An 18,340-nucleotide genomic window follows, 5' to 3' on the forward strand; every position below is an offset into this window, starting at 1 on the left:
TCCAGTCAGTTCCCCATTCTTTCACTCATTGCTTATTCATTCATTTATTCGTTGCTGATAGTGGAATCTATCGTCGCATTTCGTTTCCGTTTTGTTTCTTTTTCTATGAATATAGAAAAATAATTTAGATCGGATTACCTTGCAGAATCCTTTTAGACATGGACTCGCTTTCTGATTGTCCCAATAAGTGACTTTCTCCCGAGCCCATTTTAATTTTGGAGAAGCTCACTTTGCGACCGTTCCCGACAACACGCTGCGTAACTCTTCCTGTTCAAATTGTTCAGACCTGCTTAAATGACAGAGATTATTAAACAAAACTTTCAGTGCACTGTGAAAGTAACAACATAAAAAGGAAAAAAAAAAGCCTTGACTAAGTCATGACACATGTTCTTCGTCCCAGGCGGGTAAATCATGCCAAACCTAATTGGCAACTTTGTAACAAAAGACAAATCATCAGCCAACTTAATCTCAAACATTCAAGGTTCAAGGTTCTTTATTTGTCACATGCATAGTTATACAAGTATAACAAACAGTGAAATGCAGCCTGACACGCTCCTCGACATGTGCAAAAATAGGGGGGGGGCTGTAGAGGAAGAACATCATCACCAGTGTGTGAATGTGTGTGTGAATGGGTGGATGACTGGATATGTAAAGCGCTTTGGGGTCCTTAGGGACTGGTAAAGCGCTATATAAATACAGGCCATTTACAGGCCATATATATATATATATATATTAGGGGTGCAACGATACACAAAATTCACGGTTCGGTTCGGTTCGATACTTTGGTGTCACGGTTCGATATTTTTTCAATACAAAAAAAATGTTCATGCCTTTTTAATTTGTCATTTATTAAAATTATAAATATATATTTTAACTCAAAAGTACAGTTTTTAAATTTAACCCTAACCCTTGTGCGTGTTTTTTATTTTGACAGCGAATGCGCACCTGCGGACCACTTATGTGCAGCCCTGGTTATTTAGCTCGTCATATTGCAGCCACAGAAATTCTTTTGTCCATGAAACCATAAAGCTGCACTTTCTTTTTGCCTTATAGTCTGATTTGTCATAACTTCTCCGTTTTGTGGTAAGCTTTTCTTTGGCTGTCACTTCTTCACCCTGACCTGTCTTATTTGGCTCAGCAGAACTGAAATGCTTTTACACATGCACTCACATAAGCTCAGCGATTCTCTGCGCGATCAACCTCTCACATGTTTAAGCTTGCTGCGGGAGATTTCACTTGTCATGTTTGCATAGTAAGCTAACGATTAATAAGACGATGTCAGAGGAATTGGTGCGCAAATTATCATCACTCACAGATCAGTGCTGTCGCTCTCTATACACAGTTCGCACGATTGCAAAGTGAAAGCAAAAAAACAAGTGGAAATTCAAATGCGATTTCAATATGTCACATATTGACAGTGGTTCACCGATGCCAATGACATAATTACCCAGCTACATTTCCGAAAGAATGCAAAAGCATTGACATATATTTTTCCTTCCTACAAAAGCCCGACGGGCAGGGCAGAGATAGATTTTGGTACCCCGACTGAAAAAATCGCTAGCCCCAGGACGTCGGGCTAGCGATATTGCAAGCCCTGTATCTGATTGAGGAATCACTCATCTTTGGAAAAGAGAGTTTATTACAGAGAAATGTCTCTTTCCAAAATAAAAGCTATACTATCCGCTTCTTCTGGGCTATATTCTCAGCAGCATATTAAACAGCTGTCTAAATGACTCGGCTAAAGTTAGTAGCATGCTTGCTTGTTTTTTTTCTGCTTCCACTTGTCTTTGCACTAGGATGATGTCGGCGTAAATGTGCAGTCATATTCGTTGTGTTCCCACTAGTGCTTTCAGGTTAATCTCGTTGAAATGACCTTAACGCCACAACACGGCAAATCTCCGTTAACGAGCTACCGCCGATCGCCCCGTGCATGGGGCTAGACGGCCAACACGTTAACGAGCTAACTGCGCTAACACACTAGTTCCCACCCATGTAATTGAGCATTGCATGGCACATCCAACATACTGTTTTACTTTAGTCCATGACTAGCTTACCTTCAGGGTCATACTTCACATGAAAACCAAAATAATTCCAAACGCCAGATCTGAATGAGGGTGGTCCATGGGGGAGGTCCATGTTGTAAGGGGAGCTTAACTTCTGCCTCGCTAGCTTGCCCTGCGCTCTTCCTTCTGACGATGCTGTCTGTGTTGAGCGCTCAGTGAATCTGCGTTCGACTACTCCGCCTAGGCTGCACTGTCGACCCTAGGCGGAGCAGTCGAACGCAGATTCACTGAGCGCTCAACACAGACAGCATCGTCAGAAGGAAAGTTGATAAAATAAATTACAAATTTTGTATTGTTCGATACATATGCGTACCGAACCGAAAGCACTGTATCGAACGGTTCAATATCGATACGAATATCGTTGCACCCCTAATATATATATATATATATAGTATGTACATTGGGTGAATGTGCAGTAGTAGCAGCAAGCAGGTGAATTCTGTACATTAATAAGAATAGACATCTGACTATTTTACAGGATAGACAATATAAACATATTTAAAATTAAAGGAATTTGAAATGTACATTGTTCCTTGGTTTAGTGTCTGGAAGAGAGTCCTGTCTCAGGCAATTATAGATGATGTGAGATGATGTGAGCGGGCGGGTGTGTGTGTTTAGGGCCCGGACGGCTTGGGGATAGAAGCTCCTCTTGAGTCTCTCTGTCCTTGCCCGGAAGATGCGGAACCTTCTACCAGATTGCAGAAGTTGGAACAGTTTGTTGCCAGGATGGTACAGGTCCTTCAGTATCTGCGCTGATTTAGTCCGGCATCTCCTGGTGTAGGTGTCCTGAAGCGGGGGGAGAGCAATCCTGCAGCAGCGTTCTGCTGTACGGATCACTCTCTGGAGAGCTTTTTGGTCCTTCATACAGCTGTTCCCAAACCACGATGTCATGTTCTGTGTGAGGATGCTCTCCACAGCGCCTGTATAGAAAATCCTGAGGATCTTTGGAGAGACCCTGAACTTCCTTCCTTTTTTTTTTTTTGTTTTTTTTTTTCTTTTTGCCTGTCCCGTTTGGCTCTTTTGCCATCAGAATTGTTGTCTAAAGGCAAAGAAAGATGCCCAACGGATTTACTTTACCAAATTGACCATCCCAGCCTTGCCGTAATGGTCCATTTGATTCACCTTTTATTGTTTATTTTATTTTCACTTACTGAATACGGGACAGACTTGACTGGGGGAAAGAAGGGGAGAAAGAAAGAGGGAAAGAGAAACAGCTGAGAAGAGGGACGGGGGAGAAGGGCAAAAAACAAAAACCAACAGAATGAGCAGAAAAAAAAAGAAATAAAAAATGCATATATCAATCACCTGGATCACCTGCTGAGAAAGAAAAAAGAAAACAAGCAGAAGAGAACAAGAGCAATAGAATAAACAACATCACAATGATATATGGGAATATGACAGTAAATACTAAATATTAAACATTATTGTGCAGCACATAAGATCAACAGAACACAGTGTGCTTTGAGGTAGGAGCCAAAAAGGGTGTAGTTTGTGGGTGTGATCACCCATGTGTACACCTGTGAGCATGGACGCGCTTGTTTTTTTAAAAGGTTCCTTCATGTAATAATCTGCTAGAGGGTGTGGGGGGGCCACAGCCCCGTCCTCCAGGGCATGAAGCAGGTATGGAGGAGATCAAAACTCCAGACATCCAGAGGCCCCCAGAACACAAGAGACCAAGGAAGACCAACAGAGGGGCAGCCGCGCCACTGTCCCAGAAAGAGCTGAGGAGAGTCCCAGATGAGGGCTCACTCAGCAGCCGCGGAGCAGAAGCCAGGGGGAGTTGCAGTGACGCGCCCGTGAGCTCCGCCGGCAGCCAGCCGTGCCTGAGTGACCGAGCCCCAGGCCGAGAGGCCGGGGGCACCCCACCTCCGAAGTGGCCCGAGCGAGCCCCAGGCTCCAGGCCCCGATAAGCGGCCGCCAAGGAGTGAGCCGGTGTGTACCTGGACGCCCATCCCCGGACACAAAGAACCACCAACGCACCGATGTCTGAGGGAGTCCGCCACTGGCAGGGGAAGTGGTGGTAGGGGGAGATAGGCCTCCAAACCTTGGAGGGCCTGAGATGTCCCCAGAGAGGTGGCGCCTGACACCCAACCTGACATATAGACACAGAAATACAGGCACACACATATACAAACATCCATTCCCACACTCATGCTCTCATATGCACTTACTCCACACTCAACCAACGTGGAGACAGACATAAAGAGACGCTGTACACGCGATCACACTCCCCAAGCATACTCTACAAACCGGGTCTAGGTACCCTTGCCCCTGGAGGGGGAACTGCACCCAGACCCAGGTGGTGTTACCCTTTTCCCTGCGGTGGGGGGAGGCAGACCGCCCCGACTCCGCGGCAGCAGGGAGGCCCCACACTCCAGACCGCAGTCGGACGGCCAACTCCTCCTCCTAGCCCCCCCGCTCCAGCAGGTTGCAGAGAACGGGGGTGAGAGAAGACTCCAAACCTCCCTCCACCTGCTCACCCTGAACTTCCTCAGTTGTCGTAGGTGATACAGGCGCTGCCTTGCCTTTTTGGTCTGGGCCTGAATGTGGGCAGCCCATGTCAGGTCTGAGGAGATGTGAACACCAAGATACTTGAAGGACTGCACCCTCTCCACTGGAGCTCCATTGATGATAATGGGCTTGTAGTCTCTGTGCTGACCCCTTCTGAAGTCCACCACCAGCAAAATTCGATCCTCTCTCGTTGGACACGAGACATGCTGGTAAAAGTTTGGCATGACTTGTCTGTGGTTCGCTTTGTTAAAGTCTCCTGCTACAATGAGGGCTGCGCCCGGGTCCTTGTTTTGAAGCGAGCTCAGCACATCATGTAATTCGGACAAAGCCATACCTGTGTCCGCTTGGGGTGGGATGTAGACCGCCGTGGCGATGACCGAGGTGAACTCACGGGGCAGATAGAAAGGGCGGCACTTAATACTCAGGAACTCCAGATGTGGCGAGCAGCCGCTGGAGAGAGTAGAAATGCTCCTGGCATCACACCACTTTCTGTTTACCATGAAACACACTCCTCCACCTTTGGTTTTGTTCGACTCTGCCGTTCTGTCCACGCGGAGCACACAGAATGAATCCGACGGAGTTACGGCCTGGTCCGGCACGGTGGGGGTCAGCCATGTTTCCGTGAAGCACAGAATGTTGCAGTCCCTCATGTCACATTGGAAGGTGACCCTTGCTCTTAGGTCATCGAGCTTGTTCTCCATGGATTGTACATTGGCCAGTAGGATACTGGGCAGTGGTGCGCGATGCGCCTGCTGTCTCAGTCTGTTCCTAATTCCAGCGCGTTTCCCCCGGCGCTTCTTTGTTCTGCGCCTCGGATGAGCGGCCCGTCCTTTGTTGTTCTCCGCGCCGCGTAGAATCTCTGGCGGCCAGGAAGGGTCAGGTTTAAAAGTGTCCAAGATTAGATGTGCAACCTTGGCACCGATGTTTACAAGTGATCCGCTGTCGTAAACTATAAGACTAGAGGATTTTGGGATGTAAACCAGAGCAAAAAATAGGTAAAAAACAAGAAAAGTAGATAGTCGGAGCGGAGCGGTCAGGAAGGCGTCTGGACGTGGCCGCACCATCTTGTTACCATTCATCCATCAGCCACACACCTCACATCACCCAACATACAACACACAACATAACCCTGTTGTCTTATCACATAATGAGTTTCTTCTCATGTAACCAAATGCGTGCCATGTTAAGACTTCTTCACACAACTCAGAAACTCAACAGCCTATTAGCTCACTCAGCTCACTCATTCAAGACCCCTCATCAGCATTCTGTTTTCCCCCATCTATAATGCAATCATCTTTCCTACTATAATATTAGTCCACTAGTCTATGTATCACTTTTCATCTTACTAACTGACTTGGACAAGATGACAAACAGAATCGCATGCTTATGATGCTGTCTGGTCTTCATGAGTTTCATTGTATGTGTATGTAGGGTTAGTATGGTTAATAGATTTTCTGTTTGTGTGTGTTTTTGTGTACCATTCTCATTTTGTGGTCCAGACTCCTTTTCAATTTTCCCACTTAAAGAAGTAATTTTCCTTTTTCCCAGGATTGCTAACCCAATTTTGATTTCCCACACTAAACAACAGCATTCCTTTGTGTTCTCACCTGCTCCTCTCACTCCGTTCTCCTCTCCCACTCTGCAGTCCAGTGGCAGTCGTATTCAGCTTTGTCCTGTGTCTTCCACTGTCTCATCTTGCCATTTCACTCCAAATGCGGAAAATGTCACTCAGACATTCTCCACAAAAGTCCTCTTCACACACAGTGAAGTTGCAGCTTGCTGGAAACGCATCTCCATCCATGATGGGTTTTCTCTTTCTCTTTCTGATGCCGTTTGCCCATAGCGCTGCTGGAACTCTCTGCTCAGGACTCTGCTGTTGTCTCTTGGGCTGCTGTCAACTGTTTATGTTCGTGCCTGTGTTTCTGGAACTGCACTCCTTGTCTTCCAGCAGAGGTTAGCTTCCTTGGAGCTTGCTTTTTCAGGGTGAGGAACATAGAAGGGAAGCTTTAAACACAATTCAGCCAAAAGCTCGGTCTGAGTGTTTCTAATGATGTTTAACCTATAATTTTCCTCCAACTGCTGCATGTGGAAAATTGATCCAGGTCTGCTCTTCACCTGCAAGTTACACACTGAGACATTTTCATCATTCTCATCATTGCTTAAACAACACACATCTCCTCTCTCTGGTTTTTAAACTCTCCTTTCTTAAAAACAGAAAGTGAGATTGTAGTTGTTTCAGGCTGAGAAACACCAAACACTCTCCATGTTATTATTTCACATATTTCATCAACAACACAACTATTTTCTTTCTTTTGTGTCCACTGGGGTAGAAGGGACCTGCAGAATCACCTCTTCCCCAGTTGGAGACGGCTTCACACACACACACCCTTTCAAGGCAGACTTACTCGGTTTTTTCCCCATTACAAGACAAAAATCGGCCACACACAGACCACATCTGGTCCGCACTCACACGTGCATTCACACACAAAGTAGGTATATGATCTCCCTTACATTGGAGTCACCAACGGGAGCTCTATCCTCCTTACATATTGGTGGAGCAATCGAACAGCAATCGATCAATTTTACTTGCTAGCAAGGGAGGCTGGTCGGAACCAGGCTCTTGGAGCTAAACGCTCCTCACCTGTTTCCTTGCCAACTTTAAATAAACAGCCTTCCTTGCAGCCTTTTTATTGAATACAGTTACAGTTTACACAGGCACCACCCATTGTAACACCCCTGTGGTGTGTCGGGCCCTTGTATGTGTGTGTATGCATGTGCGAGAATGTGTGTGTATGTGTAGGTGCCCGTGAGTGTGTGTGTTTGTGTTTGGGGGTGCATTGGTGTGACCTCCTGCTCACCAAAGGGTTATAAAGGCAGAAGGTTTACTAAACAAGAAAAAAGAACCTTCACCTAGGATGTGCCTATAATAAAACACTACAGCCACTACACTTCGCATGATGCAATCGGCGCTATTTTAAACAATAAAATATTCTCTTTTCTTTGCAAACACAACCAAACAGTTTACTACATCACAGGTATCACACCAAAAACATAACTGTTTTTTACCAAAGATGATTGGAAAGCCTAACATCCATCAACAGGTCTGCAGGAGAGAAAATTATTTTATTGCATAAACTAGCACCGATTGCGTCAGCTGTTGACTCTGCTCGGTACACTCAGCCAGAGGAGGAAAAATAAGTTTCTATTGGTCCGGTGAACAACCTGTCACCTGGCCTCCTTATATCTAACTACAGTTCACTGTAAATTTTGTTATCAATGTGTCACTAGCTCACGTTATCTTTAGCTAACATCTTAAGTTAAAAGTGATGATTTTGGTAGTTCTAGATAAAAAAGGTATTTTTTTCCTCCTTTGAGCCCACACACTCCAAAATTCAGTACTTGATAAACCATTTTAGTACAAGACATGAAATATGAGGTGATGGGGTTTTATTTATTTATTTTTTTCCAAATTTCTTTATTTGGTTTTCCAGTTTTCTTTATCATAAAGGCGACAAAGATTCAAATATAAATGATTACATATATACAGTAAAAATTAAGCAAAGTAAAAAACAAACAGACAAAAAAAACCAACAAACAACGAAAGAAAGTTAGACAGAGGATGTTATTTATCGAACTACCAATGAGCTCAGTGATCATTTATATCTGCACTGTATTGAAGAGATCTATAAAAGGTTGCCAGGTTGAATGGAATTTCTCCAACCTCCCCCTTAATAGGAGTTTAATTCTTTCCAGCTGCAAATGTCTCAATGCATCTTGTATTAATGCTGATGTGGTAGCAGGCACCTTTTGTTTCCAATTTAGTAGAATTAAGTGGCGTACCAGCAGCATCACAAAACAGCAGCACAGGAGCACCACAGGGAACTGTGCTGTCCCCTCTTCTCTTCACCCTGTACACCTCTGACTTCTGCTACAACTCTGAATTATGCCACATTCAGAAGTTTGCAGACGACACAGCCATCATGGGGTGTATCTGGGATGATCAGGAAGAGGAGTACAGAAGTCTGGTGAGGAACTTTGTCGCATGGAGTCACACAAACCACCTGCAACTCAACACCTCAAAGACTAAGGAACTGGTTGTGGACTTCGGGAGGTCTAGAGCAGGTCCACTGCCGGTTCAGATAGAGGGGAAGGAGGTGGAGGTTGTCAACAAGTACAAGTACCTCGGGCTGTGGGTGGACAATAAACTGGACTGGTCATGCAACACAGAGCACCTGTATAAAAAAGCCCAAAGCCGACTGTACTTCCTCAGGAGGCTGAGATCTTTTAACATCTGCAGGAAGCTCCTGAGGATGTTTTACCAGTCGGTGGTTGCTGGAGTACTTTTCTATGCTGTGGTGTGCTGGGGGAGCAGCACAGCAAAGAAGGACTCATCCAGGCTGGAGAAACTGATCAGGAGGGCTAGCTCTGTGGTCGGCATGAAGCTGGACACTCTGGTGACAGTGGCAGAGAAAAGGACATTAAAGAAACTGATGGACATTATGGACAATGCCAGACATCCTCTGCACACGGCCATTAACAACCAGAAGAGTCTGTTCAGTGACAGGTTGCTTCTCCCAAAGACAAGAACTAACAGACTTAAAAACTCCTTTGTCCCACACGCCATCAGACTGTTTAACTCCTCCCTGGAGGGGAGAGGGAGGGGAAACAGGAGGACAAAGGAGGGGGGAACAACTAAGCTGTAGTGCCTCTTCACCTCACTGTGCAATACCTTTTGTGCAATACTTTTGTAAATAGTCAACGGTGCAATAGACCTCAATACTTGAAATGTGCAATTCACTTGTATTTTTATTTTTATTCCTATTTATTCTATTTATCCCCTTCGTATATTTTATTTATATTGTCTCTGTATTTATATATATATGTGTGTGTGTGTGTGTGTGTGTATATATATATATATATATATATATATATATATATATATATATATATATATATAATATTCTGTAACTCTGTAACTTCTGTCGGTGCTGTGCTTTTTTGGAAATCGAATTTCCCAGAGGAACCCACCCGAGGGATTAATAAAGTTCTATCTAATCGAATCTAATCTAAAAAACGTATCACATTATTTTGGGTGGCTGATAGGTCTACAACAACCAGCTTCACTCCAAATAAAGCACAGATTGGGTCTGGCTTAAGTGGGGGTTTTTTTTAGAATTTTAGACAAGATTTGAAAGACATTATTCCAATATGTTGTTATACAGGGACAATTCCAAAACATGCGCCAGTGAAGCAGGTTGCAGTTTACATCTTTCGCAGGACGAGTTTACATTGGGGAACATTTTTGACAGTTTCAACTTTGATAAATGGAGTCTATGTAGCACTTTAAACTGTAAGAGTCCATGACAAATACAAACAGAGGAAAAATGTACATTTTCCTGGGCTTTTGTCCATTGACTGTCTGTAATTCTCGTACCAAGGTCACACTGTCAGGCCTCTTTCAGATAGTCAAGTGTGATAGTAATTGTATGAGAGACTACAGGATTTTTAAATTCGTGTTTAGGGATAGGGAGAGCTGAATAGATCATAGCTTCTAATGAGGAGGGGTAACAACTTTCATTTTCCATCGCTGTCCAGTCAGCCCAGTTAGTGCGCAACCAAAACGACATGGAACGAACATTACATGATCAATAATACAGACGGAAGCATGGTAATCCCATCCCTCCCTGACATGTCGGTCTCTGCAGGTAGCCTTTCTTGATTCTTGGATTCTTTCTGTTCCATATGAAATAGGATATTAAGGAGTCTAATTTATTTTAAAAGGCTTTATTAATCACAACAGGGATACACTGAAATAAAAATAAGAATTTGGGAAGAATATTCATTCTAACAATGTTTATCCTCCCTGCAAGTGAAATTGGTAGATTAATCCATTTGTCTTGTCATGTTATTTTTGGTTTCATCATATAATTTAGAAAGATTATGTTTGAATAAACCATAATAATCCTGAGTGATATTTATTGCAAGATATTGGAACTGATTAGAAACCCGAAATGGTAAGGTATTGAAATTACTTGGGTTACCTATTGCTTTAGAGTTGACTTGAGCTGGAACAGCACACTTTTAGATAAATTCAATTTGTATCCTGACACTTCTCCAAAATTCTGCAAAATTTCCATGACTAGGACTGATTTTGCAGGGTTAGAAATATACAGTTGTGCTTTACTGACGGTAGAAATTTAGAATCGATTAAAAAAAAGTCTATCCTGGTATATCTCTGGTGGACTGGAGAATAGAATGAATATTGTCGCACATTAGGATTCTGAGCTCTCCACGGATCAATTATTCCATAATTTCCCCAAAATTCCTGGTGGCCTTTGCCGATTTAGATATTTTGGCTGGTCTACTGGATGATCGATCAAGGTTAGTATTTAACACCAAGTTAAAATCACCTCCTATGATTAATTGATGAGTGTCGTTATCTGGTAGCTTTGATATTATCGACCGTATAAATTGCTCATTGTCCACATTTGGAGCGTAAATGTTTACTAACGTAACTAAATGACCATAAAGTTTGTCTGTTACAATAACATATCTGCCCTGAGTGTCTGGTAGTATTTTTGCTGCCATAAATGGTACTGATTTTTTGATCAGTATGGCTGTGCCTTTGCTTCCAGCATTAAACGTAGAGTGCAATATTTGTTCTATCCATTTGCAACGTAATCCGTTGTGGTTTTGTACTTTTAGATGCATTTCTTGCAAAAAGATTATATCCGCATTTACTTTTTTAAAGTGAGCTAAAATGTTTCCTCGTTTCACTGGTCCTCTGAGTCCCCTACAGTTCCATGTTACAAAGTTGACAAGATTTTGCGGCGCTCTTTCAGTAGAGGTGCCAATAGTTATTAACTGTTACTAAATGGTTGATGGATCTTACTCTGAGCTTTCTAAATGTGATCCTCTGAAATTCACACTTTTTTTTTTTGCTAAGTCTGATGTCTACAGCCCATTTTTTACGGGCTGTAGACATCAGACTTACCACTAAACTCCTTAAGATTGTCTATTATTATATACTATTCCCTCCTGGGTCATGTTGTTTGTAGAGATGGCACCCACTATCCCTCCTTGTCGGTAGATGTGGCTGGACTCTGGACGTGGGTACTGACGAACTTCTCTGCTTCGTGCGGATCTGTGAATGAGTGCCTGGCGTTGTTCACCGTTATAGTCAGCTTCGCGGGGTAGTACAGACTGTATGGGATGCCAGCATTCCGCAGTTTCCCTTTCACGGGGTTGAATGACGCTCGAAGTTTGCTGACCTCAGGATTCATGTCAGGGAAGATGTGTACAGGTGATCCTTTGTAGAAGAGGCGGCCTTTTTCCCTGGACAATCGCAGAATCTTCTCTCTGTCAGTGTAGTAGTGCAGGCGGACTATCATGGCTCTTGGGCGCTCCCTTGTCCGTGGTTTCGGGGCAAGGGTTCTGTGGGCTCGGTTTATTATAATAAGCGAATCATTGTTTTCTTTCCCGAGCACTTCTGAGAAAAACTCTGCCATGAAACGGCTGGGGTTTCCCCCCTCTGCGTCCTCATTAATGCCCACCACACGCAATTTTTTTCTGCGCCTTCTATTTTCTAAATCCAGGCATTTGTCGTGTAGCTTGTTGTAATCTTTCTTTAGGGTCTCGTGATCTTTCACCAAGGCTGTTAACCTGTCTGTAGTGTCGCAGAGGGCCGGCTCCATGTCCTTCTGTATACTTGTTGTTTCTGCATGAGTTTCGTGCAGTGCCTCTATTTTCTGTGATAGCTCATGTCAAAGCTTATTGGTGTCTGCTTTAGCTTCATCTCTTAGCGAGGAAATGTCCTCACGTAAGTTTTCATGCATATTCTTTATCTGCGTTTTGATATCGTTCATCATACTGTCTCGGTAGGCTTGCAATTTGCTCCGAAGGATCCTCACAGGGATTGGTGAGTTCTCGTCTGCCATGTCGTGTTGTAGTTTTTCGCCGCCAGATGTAGCAGAAATTGACGACAAAGTTTTTTGCTTGTATTTCCGACTACTCTTCATGACTTGCTTTGTTCAGGAGGAGTTTGTACAGCTGAATCTTGGTCAAAATCAAAGTCAATATGTGTCCCAGGAGGCTTGGATAATCAAAAATCTTGGCGGAGCTGCCTTTCGCTGCTACTTACTCCATCGGCCGGAAGCGGAAATTCATGGGGTTTTATTTTAACAGAGTTTTAGCAATTTTTAAAATGCCAATGGGACAAAAGGACCTCCTTGGTGGTTCTAGTATTAATGAGGAATGTTTTTCATTAGTCAACTAAAAGACCTTGTGAGGCTAGCAATTCACCAGTTACTAGTTAAAGAAATAAATTATTCTTGATTTGAGGATTTTTTTCTCCTACTATTAAAGTTTGTTTTTTAATGAAAAATGCATTGTTTAAAAAATCAACAGATTTATCTTCCAGACATTAATTTTTTTTATTATTATTCATTCCACGTGGTTACTGGGACAGGTAATGAGAAACAAAATCTGCTGTCTTCTTTTTCTAAGAATTTGTACTTTTTTATACAGAAAAGCTGTTATATAAAATGGTGTTCATTTATGCTACATTTAGTTAGTTACTATGTTAACCTACAGTCATTCCAGTTGGACTCTTTTTACTCTCATTTTATGAAGAGGTCCTCTTAAGTCATTATAAAAAAGTAATAATGCTTTTCTCAAAAGATGCAAAGATGTTTTGCATTATATGTACACACACACACACACACACATATATATATATATATATATATATGTGTGTGTGTGTGTGTGTGTGTGTGTGTGTGTGTGTGTGTGTGTGTGCACTTCTCTCTTCATCCGTCTATCCTGTCCTCTCAGCGCATTGCTTTTGCCAAGCGCCTTAGTGCTGAGCTGCTCTTTTCAATACCGCTGATTAAAAATGTCTGATGTATCAACACGACTAAGCTGATTACAGATTTAGCTTCCCTGAGCAAAGGTTTCCAAAGAGTACTAGGGAAAAGTGGAAAAGAAGTGAGAAATAATAGAACACACACAGCCAAAGCAGCTGAATTGCGATGAGTGTCTAATTTTTGAAACTATGTGTGATTGAGGGTGCATCTTCTTCTGTATTTGTGTGATTTATTTTTGAGTGTAACTGAAAATGAAGTGTGCACTTTTAGAACCTCTCGGAAAGGAGGAGGTGAACAGAAATTGTTTGAGCGTATGTGCAGGGGAGCCTACTAGCCATAGGCACCCTTTACTGGGATAAAAAGCCAACAGATGTGACCCATATTAGTCTCTTGTTCTTCTTTTTCTTCATAATCAGGCTCATCTGCCTTGACATATTTTTTGTAATCTATTTATCAGGTCCAGTTTGACCTGTATCTGTAAGTAAGTAAGAAAAGTTTATTCATAAAACACCTTTCACAGACATATAGTCACAAAGCACTGCACGAGAAATAAATAAAACCTAGGGATTAATGATGTCCACATCAATATGAACAGTTCGCTCAGATAATAAACTCACACTTTTCTGGTTTTTTAAAAGCTGTCATACTTTATCCACAGTCTGTCGCACACCTTTGGCCCTGTGACTAAAGAGTAAGCATTTGTGAGCTCTGCCCAGAAACTGTGTGTCCTCAAGTACCCAATCCACTCCAGAAGACAGATGTAACTGATGGGAAATGATTTGGAAAAATAATCTGACCTATTTTTCCTCAGATATTTGCCCCATAGTCTGGCGGATCAAGGAAATGGAATGGTTGTACACATTCTCTCTAATGAGACCTTTAATACAGGGCATGCTGATCATATTATTTTACTACAGAGAAACAAAACAGTACCCAGTTAAACTGGGATCATGTAGAATAAGGGTCAAACTTTCGCAAATTTACCAGTTAGTCTGCCAAAAGCACACCCTTTTGACATGAATGGTAGGCTTTGTTTCGGACCCCTGGCAATAACAAAAATGACATTCATGGTGTTATAAAACAAGTTTGCATGGTGACAAAGTCACCATTATTCAGTTCAGTATTTTTTGGCATGACATTACACAGTCATTTCTGCCTTGTTTCAATTTGTCTGAGCACAAATCCTGTAGTTTTCATTAAAAAAAAAAACTGAGGAAAAGCAAATTGTATATTCTCCCTAAACATATGGGGAAGATTAAATAATTAAAGATTAAATAATTTGTGTAAACCTTTAGACTGGACATTGGTACTGATGTTAGCCACTTTTCTGTCTGTTGATGTACATCCTATGGGAGGACTTGGTCTTCCATCATATATAAATGATAGAATAGAATAGCCCTTTATTGTAATTGTACATTCACAACAAAATTATGGGTGCTCCATGCCAATTGTGCAGGAGTAAAAAAATTGTAATGACCTCAGGAATAAATAGCAAACAGAAGAAATATATACAGCCAACAGGAATGTATACAAAGTAGAGGAATATATACAAAACAAGAGAAAGGCACACAGTGGGGAGCAAAGTACACTGAAGCAGTGCAAAAGGACTTGGTCTGAGTATAGAGTCCATATGTGAGAGATAAATGGACTGGTTCTTATATAGTGCTTTTCTACTTTACCTGAGCACTCAAAGCAGTTTATACAACATGTCTCTTTCACACCCCATTCATGTAAGAGCTTCTCTCTATGCTTTGATTTAGTGTTTTCTATTTAACCCCAATGGATGCATAGTATCTTGCCCAAGGATATTTGGCATAAAGACTGGAATAGCCAGGGATTGAATTCCCAACCATCCAATTAATAGATGGTAAATGGCCTGTATTTGTATAGCGCTTTACTTAGTCCCTGTGGACCCCAAAGCACTTTACATTACATTCAGTCATTCATCCATTCACACACTGGTGATGGCAAGCTACATTGTAGCCACAGACAGAGGCGAGGCTGCCGGACACTGGCGCCACCGGGCCCTCAGACCACCACCACTAGGCAATGGGTGAAGTGTCTTGCCCAAGGATACAACGACTGAGACTGTCGGAGCCGGGGCTCGAACCGGCAACCTTACGATTACAAGACAAACTGCCAACTCTTGAGCCACGATCGCCCTACAGATGACCTAATAGATGACCTGCTCTACCTCCTACATCCACCCATATATGTATATGTGTATAAACAATATCTTTTATTGCAGGGGTAGGCAACTCCAGGTCTCGAGTGCGGGTGTCCTGCAGGTTTTAGATATCACCCTGGGTCAACACACCCGACTCAAATGATTAGCTCATTACCAGGCCTCTGGAGAACTTCAAGACATGTTGAAGAGGTAATTTAGCCATTTGAATCAGTGTTGGATCAAGGACACATCTAAAACCTGCAGGACACTGGACACTGGATATTTGCACCTTGTGGTCTTTTGCCTCAAATAAAGGTCAATTTTTACTTTTACCTACATTGCCTGAGAGTCTGCGTTTGGGTTCATATTCCTCAGACTGTGATTAGCTGACTTTAGCTGTCTCATTTCCTTTTTAAAAACATTTCTTTGGCTTCACAATTAACAGATAGGTTGCTGTTTAAAACATTTAATTCAAATTAACCTCCTAAGACCCGACCTCTTCCACGGCATGCATTTTTAATTTCTCTTTGATTTTTGGGTGTATTGGGGCTCAATGAATGTAACAACAAAGAATTACCAGATTTTCTTTTACCTTGTAAGTGGATATCAGGCCCTTGTAGAGCAAAATTGAGTATTTTGGTCTAAATAACCCAAAATGTGATGTCCACATATGTGGACGCCCTGTCCTAAGAGATTAATTAAAAACTTGGTGGAAAGTAAATGAATTTATTCCCCAGTAGTTGGCAACAACTACAACATAAAAATTCATCCATTTCCTGTTGCTTCAGTCTCAGTCTCTCTGTCTACCTCCTCCAGCTCATCCAGGGGAACACTGGAAATAAGGTCTCCCCATGCCAGCAAAGAGATGTAATTTCTATCATGTGTCCTGTGTCTGCTCCGTGGTCTCCTCCCAATGCAACACTTCACCTAGCCCAACCTGCACCCACTCACAAGCCTGAACCACCTTAACTTGCTGCTTTTGACATGGAGTAGAAGCGGCTCTATTCTGAGCCTCACAGAAAGCTAATTTCTGCTCTTTGATCAACATTGTCTTCTTTCAGTACTACCCAGAGCTTGTGACCATAGATGAAGTTGGGAACATAGATCATCTGGTTTCATGCTCAGGTCTCTCTTTACCACAAGAGGACAGTACGCATCACTACTGTCACTGTACCAATCTGCCTGTCATGCTCCCACTCCACTCTCTCCTCACTCATAAACAAGACCCTGAGATGCTTAAATTCTTGTCCCCCATCTGGAGTGGACAGCAAGATGACACATCATGCACAAGGAGCAGATATAAAATCCTGAGGCCACTGAAACCATCCAGCCCTTGGTTGCACCTACAAATTTTGCAAATAAAAATTGCAAACAGAGCCAGTGACCAAGGACAGCCCTGGTTAAGTCAAACACCCACCAAGAATGAGTCTGACTTATTGCCAGAAATGCCAGGTAAGTTCTTGCAACAGTTAACAGGGAAAGGATGGCCACATCAATATGCCAGCTACCCCACACTCTCAGAACAACCCCACAGGAAACAGGGATGTGTTCTTTATTAATTACATACCAAGAAGGAGTAATGCTTTATAACTGATGATTTAAGCACTTACTAATACTAGAGCTGGGCGATATGAGATTTTTTCATATCACGATATGTTTTTTTCATTTCAGGCAAGAACGATATCTATCACGATATAAGCCAAATAACTATATTTGTAAGATTTAAATGTGCCGTTGCTCACAAGTAAAATGTGAAATAATCAGCAGCTTGTTTTGATTTAAATATTTATTTCCCATAAGTTCAACAGGGTAGATGTACTAAAGAAACATGAGACTTTTTCAGATAAATAAAGGCAAATATTGCAAACTACACAAAAAGCAGCCGCTAAAGCGTTTAAGTTTCAAAATAGAACAAACAAAACAGACTAAATTGTCAATTCCACTTAGAAACAAAATATTAGTTCTAAAAATAAATCTTAGTTTGTTTTACAGAAGAACAGACAAAATTGACTAAATTTTGTCAATATCAAATAAACTGAGAACTAAAAGGAAATTCTCAATCTCTCCTTGTTGTATAGTTGTTGTATATAGACACCAGTGGGTCAGGGCACTGACCTCCTCCCTGTAAGCTGTCTCATCACCGTTGGTGATAAGACCCACCACTGTAGTGTCAAACTTCACAATGATGTTGGAGTTGTTAGTGGCTGTGCAGTCATAGGTGTAGAGTGAGTACAGGAGGGGGCTCAGTACACACCCCTGTGGTGCACCAGTGTTCAGTGTGATGGGGGATGAGGTGATGCTGCCCAGTCTGACCACTTGGAGTCTGTCAGACAGGAAGTTAAGGATCCAGCTGCAGGGAGGGATCAGTCCTAGATCCTGCAGTTTCCTGTCCAGCTTCGAGGGAACGATGGTATTGAATGCTGAGCTGTAGTCTACAAACAGCATTCTCACATACAGGGAGTGCAGAATTATTGGGCAAATGAGTATTTTGTCCACATCATCCTCTTCATGCATGTTGTCTTACTCCAAGCTGTATAGGCTCCAAAGCCTACTACCAATTAAGCATATTAGGGAATGTGCATCTCTGTAATGAGAAGGGGTGTGGTCTAATGACATCAACACCCTATATCAGGTGTGCATAATTATTAGGCAACGTCCTTTCCTTTGGCAAAATGGGTCAAAAGAAGGACTTGACAGGCTCAGAAAAGTCAAAAATTGTGAGATATCTTGCAGAG

The sequence above is a fragment of the Maylandia zebra genome, linkage group LG14 (assembly GCF_041146795.1).
Source record: "Maylandia zebra isolate NMK-2024a linkage group LG14, Mzebra_GT3a, whole genome shotgun sequence".
Taxonomy (NCBI): Eukaryota; Metazoa; Chordata; class Actinopteri; order Cichliformes; family Cichlidae; genus Maylandia; species Maylandia zebra.